The 16,918-nt window shown below is 44.6% G+C and overlaps 1 long non-coding RNA gene across 2 annotated transcripts; it reads left to right on the forward strand.

The window, feature by feature from the left end:
• The first annotated feature begins 110 nt into the window (after positions 1-110).
• Positions 111-13,597, forward strand: LOC146206632 (uncharacterized). 2 transcript variants are annotated; one of them, XR_014704476.1, is made up of 3 exons: positions 111-326; positions 1,043-1,209; positions 13,335-13,597. It is a non-coding gene; the product is annotated as an uncharacterized LOC146206632 (long non-coding RNA). The 2 variants fall into 2 exon arrangements; XR_014704477.1 differs by having other exon boundaries at positions 1,089-1,209.
• Positions 13,598-16,918: the final 3,321 nt, after the last annotated feature.

The raw sequence follows: 16,918 nt of genomic DNA on the forward strand, positions 1-16,918 counted from the left end.
GCTTGCCAATAAGGGAGCGGCTAAAACTCGCCATGAATAATGCCAGTGTTGCCTGGATTTTTGCTGGACAGCCGCCCTGAATCCCTAGCAATCCCTAAGGTCGGATTGTCCCTAGTTGAGGGCACGGCGTGCCGGCGGGCCACCGCTCATCGCCCGCCACCCACCCTGCTTGGGGATGCCGCCGGTGCCGCGGCGGCGGTTTGGTGCCGTGGCTTTTGTTGTAGTAAACGAGACTGTGCCTGTTGCACGGACGGGTGCGATCGAACTGACTGGTGTGCGCGCCATGAACAACCCTGGCACATCTGCTGCGGCTTCGGTACAGAAAGGTTAGTGCCCGGTCTGTGAAAATATTTTAGTTGTGGACAAAGCATGCCAATGAAGGTGCCGCCATGTTCAAATTTTAGCTGCCAGTTTTGCGTGCAATGTTCGTGGTTATATGCTGTCCGCTTACCGTTCTTATTTGTCACATACTGCAGGGATTTGTGCCAAGGTATGCACTTGCAGCACGCGCCAATTTAGCACTGTTGAAGGCGAGCACTGCACTGTCTTATGATGCTGCTAACTGGCGCTTGATGCTTTGTCTTCTATCAACCAGATACTCACGGCACTCGTCAGTGATTAGCTGCTTAGGGCGACGAAGCTCATTTTATGCTTTTTACGTTCTTGGCCCCGATTCTCCATACGCTGTTCGTTTTGATCACATCCGGGTGAAGTACTTGCCTATGATATCGCTCGAGCATCACTAGCTTGAAACTAGTGATACATATTGAGCACCAAAAGCTCGAAACTAGCACTGAACCTTTCACAGCTAAAAGCGGCAGCTATATGGATGATATTCTGCGTACCCTTGATGAAATTTTGCCTAGTTTGCGTCGGGTACGACAAAAGGATAAGCTCTGTTGAGACAACAGAAATGATAACGTAAATACCGTTTAGACAACTCCATTGTAGCACGGAGACCACGTAGAGGTGCTTCGAAGTAATGAACTCGCTACTGAACTCCCCTTATGTGTGTGTGATTTTTTTTTTCCTGTACCTTTAGTTTCTTACACTCCTTACTAGAGCCCTGCACGGGTTGGATTTTCCAGCCCCTTTCCTGGCCCACGTTTGAAGACCATCCCGGATCCATGGTTCCAAGCCCATCGGCAATGATTAATGGCCCGGACCCGGCCTGCGCTTCCACGACAGGGCCTGTGCCAAACCTGCAAAGTAAGTCTGAACAGGCGCCTTAAAAATGTATTGCTTAACTAGCACATAACAATAAATCAAGATGAGAGACAAACCTTGCAAAATATTCTTGGTTGAGAAGGGCACAGTTAAAGCACCGACAGAAGCAAAGGCATGGTGAAGAATATTTTGACAAGACATTTTATGTAAAGCTATCTAGCACAATGTACATTTAAAAGGTGTGGATTATGGGCATTTTAACTATGACTCCTTATAAGCAATTGGCTCTTGGTGCAAGTTCTTTGCTTAATCACCTACAAAAATACTGCCCCTGGCAACTTTGCCCCAGGAACATTAGTGGGCAAGGGCAGAAAAAACCAAAATTTACATATTCATTGAAGAAATCACAGCCACATTGTCACATCTCTGTGGAGACGAAAAGCGGTAGCGTCTGTTCATTTTGCATGTATATGTTATTGGATATGTAAAGATTCCTAAAGCAATAAGCTCTTATCCTACAGCATTTATTGTAGCGTAGAGACATTCTTTGGGGGGGGGGGAGTCAGAATTTTTATGAACAGATGGCTGCCTGCCGAGCAGTCAATTGAAGGTCCTTGTCCAGGGGCTGTTATAAGGCTTCAAATGTCCAGCCGTTAGCGGTAACACAAAGGTTAGAAGCTACCCTCTTGCTCACTGATTTCTGAGAAATCCTAAGCTGATGGTGTTGAGTACTTCAGTAGGCACGTGCTTATGCAAACGGGCTGTGTCATGCATGACAGGTTACAGCACTTCATAACACCTCCATTGTAGTACAGTTCGCTATCGAGTTTTGAGCCTTTCCTTTTTAACTTTTTTCACTTGTTTCATTGAATGCAGCCTGGCATGTTCGTACTAAATTGCTTGGACAAAACACCGAGTGGCACTGATTAAACTCTGTTCATTCTCTGTCATTCTCTCTCTCTCTCTGTCATTCTCTCTCATTCTCTGTCAACATATGTACTAGTAGTGGTTTATTCATAAACCACCGGAATGATTTTAGTGCTGGAATTCTATCTCCAAAAGAAGCCATACACAGCTTTACCCAGCCTGGCCTCGTTCCGCCACTGCAAGCTGCAAGCCCAGGCCTGCATGTCAAGCCCGAGCCAGGTCTAGACCCATAAAAACGGCAATTTTCCAGCCCGGCCCAGGTTTTTGGGCTGCCCGAATTCATGCTCTGCTCCATACACTGTTGAAATTATTTGCCGAGAATAAGTTCTCAGCAGGCAGTACTTTGGTAATCTTTGTTAGGAAGAAATTACATGCCATAATTTTTTTGCCCTGGAAACTTGCTTACACGACTACCTCAAAAATATCACCCAGACGTGTCCCTTGCCTGCAGTCGCTTGCTGTACAAACAGCATTGCAATTTATTTGCTGACACTATGGCGCATGTAGTGCGAAACAAAAGCAGGTCATTATTTGCTAAAAGATGATTGTGAAAGTATGAAAAATTTCAGTCACTGCTATTTTCATGGGAAAATGTCACATGGCCTTGTATAGCCAATTAGGGCCAATTGATGAGAAATTTTTGCTCAAGATTTCTGCCAGCAGAGTAGGCACTGCTGTCATTTCTAATAGCTATTTCGTTCATTCATTTGCAGCGGCACCAACATGTTCTGTTGTCTGTGTTTTGTGCACCCATATTCTGTTCGTTGCTTTAAAACATTTCTGGGTAAGTGCAGTCGAGACCGCGAGCATAGTGTTGGGTGAATTCACCAGGCGGCATGACAAAAGGAGGCAGTGTGATGTAGAGGAATCCACTTGCGCCAAAGACAGAGACTGCAACCATGCCAGACAGGTTGCCAAGACATCGAACGAGAAGCCAGACTAGCCTATTGCCGAGAAGCTTACCAAATGCGGAATCAAGCCAAGACTGAAGCGGCAGCTACAAATGCGGCACCGGCCGATGGCTAATGCTTTTGACTTGGTTTAAAGAGAGCTGAACCTCTGCAATATTTAATATTTCATAACAAAGGCTTCAAGGATTTGCCTCAAGTGATTCCAGGTAGCCCTGCATGCACAAACCTTTGTCACGGATACACCTGCAAGAAACAAATAGTGGTGCGTAATTGCTCCAAGCGATGTTCTCTTTGTTTTCCTTTTTAACTTGATACCATAAAAAGCACCCTGTGTGGCAGCACCTGCTGACTTGGTCATGTCATGTAGCCTTGTGTTGTCACACAATCTGACGGACAGTCATTGCAGTGCTGCGTCACCTTCCTGCCACTTGCCAGATACATGCCCATAATTTTTCATGGATGCCAGATTTTCTGCAGTATGGGACCCATCACAATATTTTTTGTTGCCAGATTCCAGTAGTGCAGTGTTTCGTGACTTTTTTGTCACTTGTCCGGCAGCAAGACACATTTATTGCCGAGATATTTCGATTTGAAGTTGAAGAGGTCTGTTTTCCTTCCAAGGGATTTAGACTTGGGAAAATGATGCAAACGATGGTGTAGACATAGACTCCGTGATTCTTGATGCATAGCGAGCAGTGCAATCTAGCAGCAGCTGAAATTAAAGCTACAGTTCGCCAAAGCCGTCTATTTGTTTGCACCAGGCATAGATCTTGAGCTTGACCGCAAAGTTCTCGCAGTGAATCTTGACCTTTGCACCCACAGAGCATGCGGTGCTTTTTAGAGTTGAGGTCACTTGACTAACAGGATAGAATGTACGAGTGCCGGCGTGGCGGCAAAGTTTGTAGCTAGCGAAGCTATGGATGCGGCCACAGACATTGCCGAGCTACCATCACGAGTGACGAGTAAAGACTGCTACAGATCCGTCTTTTTTGAATAGCAGCAAGGGGTGAACAATGCATTGTGGCAGAAAGTTAAAAGAAAAAAGGGGTACACAGGGCCTGTTTTGCTCAATTTATTTAGTTTCCTTCACTATTGTATTTCTTAATATGAACCAACTGAGCTCCCTTTCACTCAATGCTTCCTTGCGTGTCTACACCTTATGTGGTGTACTCTAGCGTCGCTGCCCTGCAGATGGCAAACTGATGTGCCAGTAAGGTCTGTGCATGCACACTGGGAGAGTAGAAAATAGAGAAATAGAAATATTACGAGATAGTTTGGCAAACTCCTATGCTTATCATAGATATGAGACATCGGTGACACTATCAACAGCCAGCAAAAGCATTCAGCACACTTGGGATGCAATTGTTTAGCGGTGAGTGAAAAATGTGTGTAAAAAAATGCAATGGCACTACACAAGTAATGTAATGCGAGAGGTCTCAGCTGTTCGTGTGGCGCAATGGCTAAGACATTCAGTTAAAACTCCAAAGGACTTAGAATTAAATCCTGTTCGAGGCCGTTTTTTTTTCTTCTTTTTTTTTTGTCGCTTTTTTTTTTTTTTTTTTTCTTAAGCACCCATGCAATTTAAATCTTACTTTTTCCAGCCTTTCTTTTCTTTCCCAGCTCCACTCGGGTCTGTGCAGGTTTATTCTGCCCAGTAAGTTGTAACTTAATCCTGTGTGCATTTCATACCAGATTTTTCAATAGAGAAGCGCTTACTGGGGCATGAACTTCATCAGAGGAAAACTCTGCTGCTCCGCACTTGTAAACCAAAGCATGTATATCAAAAATGAAACCATGTGGTGATGCCAAATGCATAGCTGTGACTTCGAAGAACCAAAACATACCACAACGAAACTGACTGCCTGTGGCACTGCCAAGCGCAAATTTATTTTTGGCTTCCAATATTTAGCCTGTCTTTTTGCCATTTTTGAAACAAAAATTAACAATTCAAACATGCAACCATAATACATGTTAGGCAGCCTCCGGGATCCCTTGCATGTCATTGTGCATGCATCTGCGATTTCTGTATTTCTGCAATGCCTGCATTTCTGTTCTCTTTTTTCTACCTTATAAGAGTTTTGTTTTCAGTGAAAGTGGTGTTTTTGTGATTAGGAGCCAGTATACCATCGCTGCAAGCCTACTTTTTCTTTCAGTGTTCCTTTAGCACTACTTGCAGGTCTACTGCAGGTCTTTCGTATTGCACTCTGAACAATTTTTCACCCATGCTTTTCATTAGGATTTTCGAAGCATGATGGGTTGTAGCGAATGGATTTGATTGCACCTGAAAACTTCCAACACAAATTGAGAGCCTGTAATTTCTCTTTTTTTTTTTTTTTTGCTCACTGCGTGTTCTTTGCGAATGATGAATTTGACCACCTGCTTCACGAGGGAAGGCTCGAGGACGTTGAAGCTACTTCGATTGCCCGTCACTAGGCACAGTTATAGCAGTCTCGTAGCTCACTGGGTGCATGAGGTATTTGAGGTTACTACTCCTTATCGCCATAGACACCAGCAGGCTCAGCATATGTATCTAGGCATGCGGCTTCTTGTTGGTTGACCCCTTATCATTTATACTGCGCAGTTTGTTGCATAATGGAAGCACAAGTTGACACAGGAAATGAAACGCCATGCAGTCCTCATCGCACTGGCCGTGCGCCACAGCGACTTGGAAATTGCCAACTTTCTGAATGTTGCGAAGCCTTTCGTTAACAAAGTGCGGACAGAACTGATGTGCTGTGACGCTGTGGCGAAAAGGAAAAAGCACAGTCAGCGGTCAGACGTCGTCAGAACACCTGATTTTCTTCAGAGGCTGCAAGTCATCGTGAGTGACAACCCAGAGAAGTCAATGTGGGACATTGCAAAGGAGCTCGATGTCGTAGAGTCAGCTGCCAGGCTTGCTGTGCACGAGGACGTGAGGTACCATTTCTGTGTCATGAGGAGGCCGCAATTCTTTTCTGGTAAAGGTCGGGAGAATTGTCTGCTCTGGTCCAAGCGCTTGCTAGGCAAGCTGAAGAGCCTGGAATGCTTTTTTTTTTCTTTCAGATGAAAAGAACTTCGATCAAGACCAAAAAGCTAATTGCCGTAATGAAAGATGGCTTTACGGAAGCGCTAATGAGGTGCCGACAGCATTGCAGACAAAATTTCTGTTTGTGATGGTGTCAGCAGCCGTCGGCAACAAGGGTGATGTCATGCTGCCACACTGTTTTGCAGAAGGACTCCGCGTTAATGCTGCCGAGTACGCAGAGGTGCTTGCCACCGTTGTGAAGCCCTGGACTGATACTGTTTCGAAAGGAAAATCTTGTGTCTTTCAGCAACATTCGGCTCTCGCCCACACCGCCTGCGTCACCCACGAGTGGCTGGCCAACAACTTCCAATAACCACATCACTCCCAACTTGTGGCCTCCTAGTTGTCCAGATTTGAAATCACTGGCGTCGTTGAGAGAGAAGCCGACAAAAGGCCACATAATACAAAAAACTCTTAAGGTCGCCACTGCGAACTCAATGGGCAGTACCTCTAAGAACCACCTGATCCGTGCATGCAGCCATTTCCGAAGCCGAATTGAATTGGTTATTGCTGCAAGTGGCGCATTCATTGAGTAATGTGAAAATAAACAGTAAGAAAAATATCTCCTAAAGTTTGGTGAAAATATATATATATTTGCTGGAGATATTCTCTGCCTGAAGCCGACATTGCATCCTCAAATGCCTCGTGCACCCGGTATATTGCAAGATATGTGGCTCGAAAGTTCAGGCACAAATCAAAATGTAGTACTTATTCTGTATCTAATTTTGAGCAAATTATGTGTGCAAAAAAACAAAACAAAAAAAAAAGAATTCATCTCAAATTTTGACCACCGAGGTCTTCTTTATACGTCTGCAGAGCTTGCAAAGCTCGTAAACACGCTGGAAAATTCGATTTCTTTAAATTATTTATTTCATTTCAATAATTGAGATTAAGACAAGCAACATTCATAATTTTGCGATGTTTTTGAAAAGCCCAGATGTTCCCGAGCCTGGATATTCTGCCCATGACAGAAAAATTACTCTTCGCATAGAGAAGTTCTACGTCCAGATGAGGTTCTGTTTTTATATGAAGTCACTAAACTAAGAGCAGAGCTCTAAACCAGAGCAGATAATGCACCTGAAGGTGAGGAGATGGAAAAAATTATATTCTAGGGCTCTGTTTAATGACCCTGCCCGCGTCTTGTGTATTATTTTCAAATTTAGCAGCTTAATCATTCACGTGCTCGTAGTTCAGTGACATTTTCATATAATTCTGTAGTGTTTCTTATGTTGGTACCATATGCTTGAACTATTTATATTCACTTAAAGGGGTCATGACAGCTAAAATCTGAGCATAAACTGATTATTGCATTTCACTCCATTCACATAAATTATAAATCCTCGAAATTTGAGATTTCAGTGCAGTAGATAGTTTATAATGATTTTTTATTATTAATAGCGAAAGCAGCTTTATGGTTTGGCAACCTTGGGCGCTGACGTTACACGATATCATCCCCATGCTTTGTGCTATTCATGGTGACTGCGGCACTCTTGCATGCATGCCGTGGATTGTGGTCACTAAGAGCCTTTTTCTTTCTTCAGCAAAAATATTTCATTCGCATATTATTTTTACTTTGGCAAGCCTTCACTATAGTGTGCAACCTTAGCGATCCTTGGACTTGTTTTGGGCTTCGTCTAGAGATTGTCGAGAAGGCCAAAATAGATGTGCTCATGCTGTATTATTTAAGCATACAATCTGAAGCACATTATTCTTACGTTTTGAGAGTTAGCTTGTTTAACAACAAGCACTCCCATATATAAAAAGGCACATGTCCAACGTTTCCTTCCTGGTCTTAAATCGGTAACCAATCAGCAACACAGTTGATATGAATCGAAGTTCGGTTTACATTCGGCTTCTGTTTTGGTGAGCAGTCAAGGTCGACAAGTCTCGTTCTGAATGAGGCCAATTTGGGAAAGCGACCCACCGTTTGCCTTTGCAAGTGTGAACATCGGTCAGTCTGAGCGGTTCCTTAATCGCACACCCTTTGCAATCCTCAATCGTGAATGGGCCTTTAAACTGCACGCTGGTCACATGTTGGTTACAGTCAGTGTGCAGTAAAACATCTTCAGAACACAGCGGGCCTGTTTGTAAGCAGCACAATTTCTGCTGCCAAGAAGGGTAGAAAGGCCTTTATGACTTATTGGAGATTTAATTGACCACATGCTCTGAAGTTTCTTCAAAAAGCCGATATTTCTGCTATAAAACATTAACATTTCCGCTCCATAGCTGTTTCAGCACGTCTGTCCTGCTTTCTGCTCCATTTAGCTGCTCCAAAAAGCATATTTGCTTGCTCCAAGAGCTGCTCTAAACACCTATTTTGGCCACGCACACATGGTACTGCTTTTCACGAGCCCCTGTCCAAAAGTGCTGGAAGAAGACAATAACGATGCTATTTTGGGGCCTACTTCACGCAAATTCAGCACTCAGACTTCGACTACCTTGAAGGAAAGTCATCCTTGCCACTTAAGAGTGTTCAAACGTGGACTAGCCTCCCTTGCGCTTTATAATGGCGTTCACACCCTGACCGCCTACTTACTTGTCCCTGTGGGCCTTCTCGATGAAATCCTACAGGCCCCTCATGATGAGCCCACAGCTGGGCGTCTAAACTTTATTTTACTCTCAGTCGCATTCAGGTTAAATAATATTGGCCCATATTGGCCTCGTCTATCTGCTAATGTCACGCACTATGTCAGGAGTTGCTGCGACTGCTAACGCCACCGAACACTGCTAACAAGACTGCAGGATATACAACCAAACCAATCACTTGCGAGGCCATTCCAACAGATCGGCATGGACTTACTAGGTCATTTCCCGACATTGACATCTAGCAACAAGTGGATAATAGTAGCAACTGACTACCTGACTCGCAACGCCGAAGCAAAGGGCCAAAGGCTTCTTCAGACTAATTATCGTTGTAGAAAGCGAGAAGCACATCATATCTGTCGTGTAAAAAACCCACTTCTCGTTGTCCGTGGCATTGTCCTCCTTGCATGCATTAACAGTCAGTCGGCCTGAAAGTTAAGCCGATGTAACTAGTTTCTCGCTTTAATGTCAGCACAGTAGCCTGCCGCGCTGTTGCTGCCGGCTAGGAGCGGAGAAGCAGGTCAACTCCATTCCACCTTGTGTATGGCAGGGAGCCCGAAAATTCCAAAAGCACTGTGGAATCTACACTGCAGAAGTGCGAAAGGCTGAGCGTTGCTGGTGCATACGGTGCATCCGTTTGCTCTCATTATCATTATTAACTAAATGCACCGTTATCATTGCTAATGCCGTCATTGTCATTATCACTAATTGCAGCGTCATTGTCAGCGCTACTATCGTCGCATGTGAGACAACCGCAAGCTTGCCTTGCAGCGCCAGCTGAGCACTTCGCCATAGATGGTCCAGCGAGGTATACAAGTACATCGTACTCAAGTGCTCCAACACCAGATGGATGCTTTGAACGCGAAGGTTGGCATAGGAGTACGGAATTCCACAAGCCGGCCTGTTGGAGATATTCCAGCTTGCGTGGAGAGAGCAGATCCATAACCAGGTTTGAGAAGCAGAAATGAAGAGATGGCACAGCGAAGCACGGGCAAAGTCATCCCTGGCGGTGGACTCCAGCACAAAACACACGATCGCTAATGAGAACATCTATGACAACACACGAGACAGCGGACGGCAGCGGGTTACTCTGCGAGGCACGGTGTGGTTTTCTGCGCACAAGTGCTCCGAGTGCGACGCAGCCGATAAAACCATACAGCATGTTGTGATCGAGTGCCCGAAACTGTGGCCCTCCCCCCTACAACTGCGACATCAGCACTGATGGAGACTCTTTCGACAGCACTTGGTCTGCAGTCGATGTCACCACCCAAAGAGCACACCCTGGGTAGGGCAGTAGAGGTGACAAAGCACCGCCTTGACTGGTGGCGTAAACGAAAAGATTGTTGAAGGACTCCCCCCTTTTCCTTCCTCATTTCTTTTTTCTGGACTTTTGACCAATGCACAGCAGTTGGTATTTTGTTCTTTTTCTTCTCCTTTATTTATTGGCCTAATGAAGAACTCTGTGATCCCTCGCTACAAAGGGGAGTGGCCGCATCAGCATCACGCAGACAAGGAGAATTATGATGTGTGTTTTAACTCATCCTCATGATAGACAAGGGCCCGCCGGGGTGGCGCAGTGGTTACGGCGCTCGACTACTGTTCCCAAGAATGCGGGATCGTAACCGGGCTTCGGCGGCCGCTTTTCAATGGAGACGAAAGCAAGGCCGCCTGTGTTCTATGTGATGTCAGTGCACGTTAAAGAACCCCAGGTGGTCGAAATTTCCGGAGTGCTGCACTACGGCATCTATCATAGCCTGAGTCGGTTTGGGATGTTAAACCCCGCAAACCAAACCAAACCAAATCACTGTAGACAAGATATATGTGCAGTTCACGATCCCGGGTGTGGCACAGTTGGTTAAAGCTTAGGCTGGCGATGCGAGGGATGCAGGTTCGATTCCCGGTGGATGCAGGATTTTTACCTTTCCGATGACATTAGTTTCGGTTTCAGGTGATGTAATTTGATCGAAAGCTATATTGTGACCGAACGAACGCCGACAGTATGAGCCATTAAAGCGCAGCTGCATCACTTTTCGAGAATTCTGCGACATTCAAGAATTTGACTCTCCATAAGCTGTCGGTAATGCTTGCAAAGTGTTTGTGTGCTATCTTTAAAACTGATGAAGTAATCAACGATTACAATTCGAGCTTCTCCTCACAGCACTGAAGGACTGCGTAGAAGCTCGATGATGACATCACGGACGGTAATATTTTTTCTTTACGTTACCTTCGCCCACATCATGCTGTGCCTTTTTTGATGCCATCAAACAATATTCCTGGGCCTTCAATTTTGGTAGCCTTGTTTTTACTTCTTCCAACCAAGCCATTCTATGCGGGAAACATACTGGTGCCGTCAATGATGTCATTATGTGCCCCCCAAGCGTCGCTGTGTGGTGAGGAGAAGCTCGATAGCTGAAGCGGTTTAAATCGCTATTTGCGCCATTGTTTGAAATGCTAGCGCGAAGATATCTTGCATGCTTAACCTGAAAGCTGTAATCATTTGATTCCTTGAAACTCATCAAAATCTACAACTGGTGCAGTTTCCCTTTAAAGGCTTTCGCCTTAATACAGCGCTCGATGTCATGCTGATGCCACATGTAACGGAAAAGGACAGCCTCAGTGTCACTGCCTACCTTCAGCGTGCAGAAGCAGCCCGACTCGCCCAGTTGCGCATAAAAAGCCAGCAAGGCACCAATGCCTAACGTAACCTACAATGACAATGAAAATTACAATCCAGCAGACCGACTCTAGGTTTGGATGCTGAATCACCATCGTGGATTTAATGAAAACTATAAATTTTACGCTGCTGTTTCCGCAAATCAAGTTCACTCATCTAGATGAAATGGGCTATGGAATTGTCCCCAGATGTTACTGACAGTACCCCAGGGGTGATACATGTCCAGAAATTGTATGTTGTGTGCCTAAAGCCCTATTATAACTGATGGACACTATTTATATTTTGCTTGATGTTTATTTTTGCCTACCTTTCTATTCAATGTAGAGCATTGGGCCGATGCTTCTTTGAGGGGGAAGTCATACCGCAAAGCTTTTTTTTTTTTTTTTTTTTTTCACGCTTTACGCCACCTGGACGCAGCTTTTACTCATTTTGTTGTACAATGATGAGATTTACCTCGAATGATTGCCACAACACAACACTGCTTCTACATTGTTCTTGATCATTGTACTTGGCAGGTTAACATGTTGCCTTTAAACTGAGCACTGGGCATTCTGTTGTTCGATGACCAGTGCCTTTGTCGTGATTGGCACCTTGTTGCAACAAAATAAAAGTGAATCCAGTGTGCAGATAATGCTGTCAAACAGAGTACTGAGTTCTTTTTGGCTGATAGTAAATGATGGAATAAGAACACATGGTTGCAAAGAGCATATGTAGGCTCTTGAAGACGTTACCTGTGCTCCTTCTGCCATTAGCTTGTTAATCGGTGTGATGAACCACTAGTTTAAGAAACACTATCACCAACCAAATTATTTATTAGAACCCAACATTTCGCGACCAACTCGGTCCCTTCCTCAGGGGCGACAAGTTCGAGGCCCGCAGTAGCAGGCAGCGGCCTATGCTTAGCCGATCTGAAGAAGAATGGCTATACACGCGCCTTTATTCCAATGTGCTTTCCGCCGTCGAGCTTGCAGGACAAGAGGGTCGGTCAACACGGAAACGACGAAGCGCCCTCGCATTGTGCTCCCATACGTGGCGGGCACCAGTGAGGCGCTTGCACGCATCCTGCGCAAACACGTCTGTGTGTCGCACAAACCTACTTCAACAGTCTGCCGTTTTCTGCCGCTACCAAAAGACCGTATTCCTAGAGAAAAATAACCAGGCGTTATTTATAAAATCTCGTGCTCAGAGTGCTCTGCCTCTTATATCGGCGAAACAAAAAATCTGTCTGCGCATATTGCAGCACAAAAATGACGCCCGGCAATTGAACTCGAAAAGCAACCCCCCTCGCCGAGCACTGCGAATGCGCCGACCACAAAATCGCCTTTGGCGAGGTGAACATACTTGATGTGGTGGAGACCAACCCTTTCAAAAGACGTCACGTCTTTTTTCGGTTCATCCGGCTGACAGCTGCAGCAGTGAACAGGAATCTGGGGACGCTACCCTGGCTCTGCTACACAATTGGACTTCGCCACGTGTGCCTGCTACTGCGGGCCTCAAACTTTAGTCGCCCCTGAGGAAGGGATCGAGTTGGACCCGAAACGACGGGTTCTAATAAAAAATTTGGTTGGTGATGGTGTTTCTTAAACTTTTGTTTCAAGTACCCAACCAGGCGGAGTTACACCGAAGATGTTCTCGTTCAAGCCTTTCCAGTGACAGGCATCGTAAAGAACCAATGAGTGCGGAGGACAAGTCTATTTGCCATGTTTGAGCCTAGTCAGAGCCTCTATGAAGGCACACAAAGGACAACTTGATAACTCATTTTGGATATGTTGACATTCATCCAGCAGTAGTTATGGCTGACTGCATGGCAGTGTAGCCTAGCCTCTGAAATCTGCTTCCAAAAATTGATGTCAACATACGCAGTTTACTTGTGCAATCCGTTGGTGTTGGCAATACCTGTACTTTTTTTTTTTTTTATTTTGTATTTTCCAGTCTACAAGAGTTCTGTTTCTTGCTGTCTTTTTTTGAGACTCACTTTTGACAACTTGGAAAATCTTTCTTTTTGCAGAGTTCAAAGACTGGAAGGACCATATGGAAATCTGTGAAGTGGCTCATTTTGTTAGTGGCAGGAATGGCTCATCTGCATACCATGCAGGTTTTTGCAAATGCACATCTGTTTGTTAGCCGACTTTGAAAAATAAGAGGGCTAAGGAACCTGTTCCACATCATGTTCAAAATAGGCTGTGCTTATATGCCTAAGCTGCTTCTGACATTGCCATGGTGCTTTTGATTTTGTATACAAATGCTATCTGAATAAAAGGTGCCTACGTATCTTGTATGTTTAATGAACTCAAGCATGTGATGGCTCACATGCATCACATTGTTAATGATGGTCCCCAAGATACACAGCATTTAATTGATGCTAATTATATGGAGTTAGCTGCACGTTAACCCGGTAACCGCCAAATTAACTCCCGAAAAACATACTAACATCGGCAGGTTTAGTTGTAATGTTTTTCATACCATTCTAATTCTAAAAAGTTTCCTTCATTAGTAAAGCATGCTGTCACTTCGCCATCTTTGTTTTGTTTTTTTTACCAGTGTACGCACATCGCAAACGGGGTCAGAGTAACTGTCAGGTACAAATTCTAGATTGTCAGCGAAGCTGCTGTCTGAACTACTTTACGAAAGAGCTCTTTTTTGTTGAGGCATCACCGCCACCGGCACTCTTTGTGTGTGGCACTATCATAAAATGACTTTTGTCATGCCAAAAATGTGTGCTAAAGACTGAAATGCACATTTTTTTTCCATGGATAACTATTGCTCTGTAGAGTTGAAAATGCAATCAATGTATTTACCAAATCTATTCCTTTTTCATTGGCAGTGCAAGCAATGTAAGAGCAGGTTGGACAAGTGCCTTTTGTCACTGGCAATACTGGCACAATTGCCAATGACAAATGAAGCTCTGAGATAAAGGACTAAGCCAGCATATGGTTTTGTGGATGCGGAAAGTTATGTGTAGTTAGTCAAGTTTGTACACAGTCGTCTGAAAGATTCTCAACATTTTTACAATGATTATTGCAGACCTGCAATGAGACACTAGAATATTCACTTTTACATAGAAAAGTGATGCTGCTTCAATAGAGGCAATATGCGAAAATGCCCGTATGATATGCAGCAGTATTAGTAGTGCACAATAAAGGTTCCCAAGAGGCTAAAATTGTGGCCCTCCTACAGCCTGGAAATAAAACCCCATATACTTTGCTGATATGCACAGAAATACTGCCTTTTGATAACTAGACATACGCTGCACCTACCTCCACCATCTGTGCTTGCCTTGGATTGCAATGCCTTATGTAACGTGCACAAAGGGATTGTACATTATTTTGCAATTAATTTCGCATATACATTTTGGTGAACTGTCTGCAGCCACAGGGCCTGCTTTTGAGCTGCACAGATTTTCTCCTTATGGAAGTTTACAGTTGACAAGTGTTCTGTTCGGTTTATGGGGTTTAATGTCTATAGGCTATGAGGGATGCTGTAGCGGACAGCTCCAGAAAATTCTGACCACCTGGGTGTTTTATGTGCACTGACATCGCAAAGTACAAAGCCGCCTTGCATTTCGCCTCCATCAGCTGCCACCGCAGCTGAGAGTAAACCTGTATCCTTGGGATCGGCAATCAAGCTCTCTTATCACTGAGCCACCACAGCAGGGTACAAGTGAACATGGCTGAAAACAGATCTACGGCATGAAAAGTTTTCCCAGCTGGTGTACCTGTAGGCAGGTGCAGAAACATTTTTCAGGTGCAGAAACATTTTCTAGAAGATTTTGCCTGGCAAACAAGCAACATTTGTGCACAACCTGCGCTGTGTGCAAGGAGGCTGCAGTGACAAAGCCTCAAGCTTACTCAAGCTGTTGCTTCAAGCTTACTCAAGCTGTTGGGCTGTTCCTAATTCGTTAGCATTGTGCAAATTACTGCAGTGCAAGCTTGCCAGCAGGCTAATGTGCATCATTTTAACCCGCAACCAAGCTTGAACAAAACTAGCCAGGGTTCTTCAATAAATTTGCATTTCGGAAACACCCTGGAGCCTGAAAGTTGCAAGGAATGGCGATTTGTAAATGGCTTTTTTCAGCTGCACAGTGCCTTCAATAAGCTCAAGCTTATGACACTATTTGGCAGTAAAGTCTTCTACTGGCCTGATTGGTGCACTACCCACAAAAAAGCATTGGCACTCGTGCTGAGCAGGTCTAGAACAGCAGATGTTAAATGGTTCACAGGGCAGAGCACAAGCTGCTTTATTCTAGGTGTAGGAAATTACCAACATTACAAAATAGAGAGAGGGTACGTACACAGGACAGGAAAGGAAATGGCTGACTAAATATTCTCAGCCTGTGGAGTCATCTGTCTGTTGGGTTAAACGCTATGCAACCACTAGATAATTCCATTCTTAAAAGCTTGGGCTCGCCTCATGACAATGGCATTAATATTTTTCCATTTTGCTGCATTAAATAGCCGTATTGCTGACACAAGCTGCAAGTCTGCGAAGTGTTCACTAGACAAACTGCTTTCAAGCAATGTAAACCGTGAACGCCACTACTACCGTTCCACTAGCACAAGCAGCAAGCATCGGTGCCGGAGAGCTTCTAGCAAAGAACACTCAGAAGCATAAAAGTTGCACAAAAAAGTGCCTCGGTAGTAGTTAAACCGCTTGCGTTTTTCATTCCATAAGGTAAATGAAAATGCGGTGCCGTTTCGAATGTCATCAACAGAGCGAGGGGTGCAGACAAGAGTAGTAGCCAAAGGAGAAATCTTGCCTACCGTGGTGGCATTCTATGCCATCAAGAGCAGTTCCCTCGAATACCGCGCGATGGGCCCTACGTAGCCACAGTGCTCATCAATGTGCTGGGCGAGGAAAAAAGGTTAATAAATTATATTAAAAGCGATGGAATTCGGGCAAAAACAGCGGTAAGAGTTTGGACAGCCAGAGAAAAGCCTACATTCTTTGTCCTGATTCAACCTCCTTAGTCCCGGCGTCACCCATTCCTTGGCACATAGGTGCACACTTCTGAACCTAAGCACAAAGATGTAACTTTCATAAAGCACAAAACAACCGGCGCAACAAAACGCAACATCTCGTATAGCGGGAACAATCGCGCCGTCGCGAGGACGTGCGGCGGCCCTTTGACGTCTTATGTCCTTACCTGCAAGAAAAAGCAGCACCTTGGATGCGGGACGTGTTATTTATTAGCGAGGACCGTGAAACTTTGCTATGGGTAAACATTCAGGACGAGAAATCTTCAAAAAAAGACGGTCACTTATGCATCTCAGCGCAAAACATGGAGGCAGCCATCTTGAATGTTTTATTTTTTTTTTCTCTTTTTGGTGTACATACACAACAGATGGCGCGAGACGCTACAAAAACGATAATGATGATAATGGCCGCGAATTTTGAAAATTTAATTTGCGCAGAAGGGTGGCGTTTTTCGTTTAAATCAGGCGCAAAGTCGACGAGTTTATAGGCAGACGCCAGGCATGAAAGGGAGATTCAGTTTGGCTACGAAAAAAAATTTACGCCATACATAGCATAAAAACAAATCCCACTAATAGTCATTTTCGACTTCAATTACACTCGGAGACAACTTATGGCAGT

This window comes from Amblyomma maculatum, chromosome 1 (assembly GCF_055883805.1).
Source record: "Amblyomma maculatum isolate TAMU_Amacu chromosome 1, ASM5588380v1, whole genome shotgun sequence".
Taxonomy (NCBI): Eukaryota; Metazoa; Arthropoda; class Arachnida; order Ixodida; family Ixodidae; genus Amblyomma; species Amblyomma maculatum.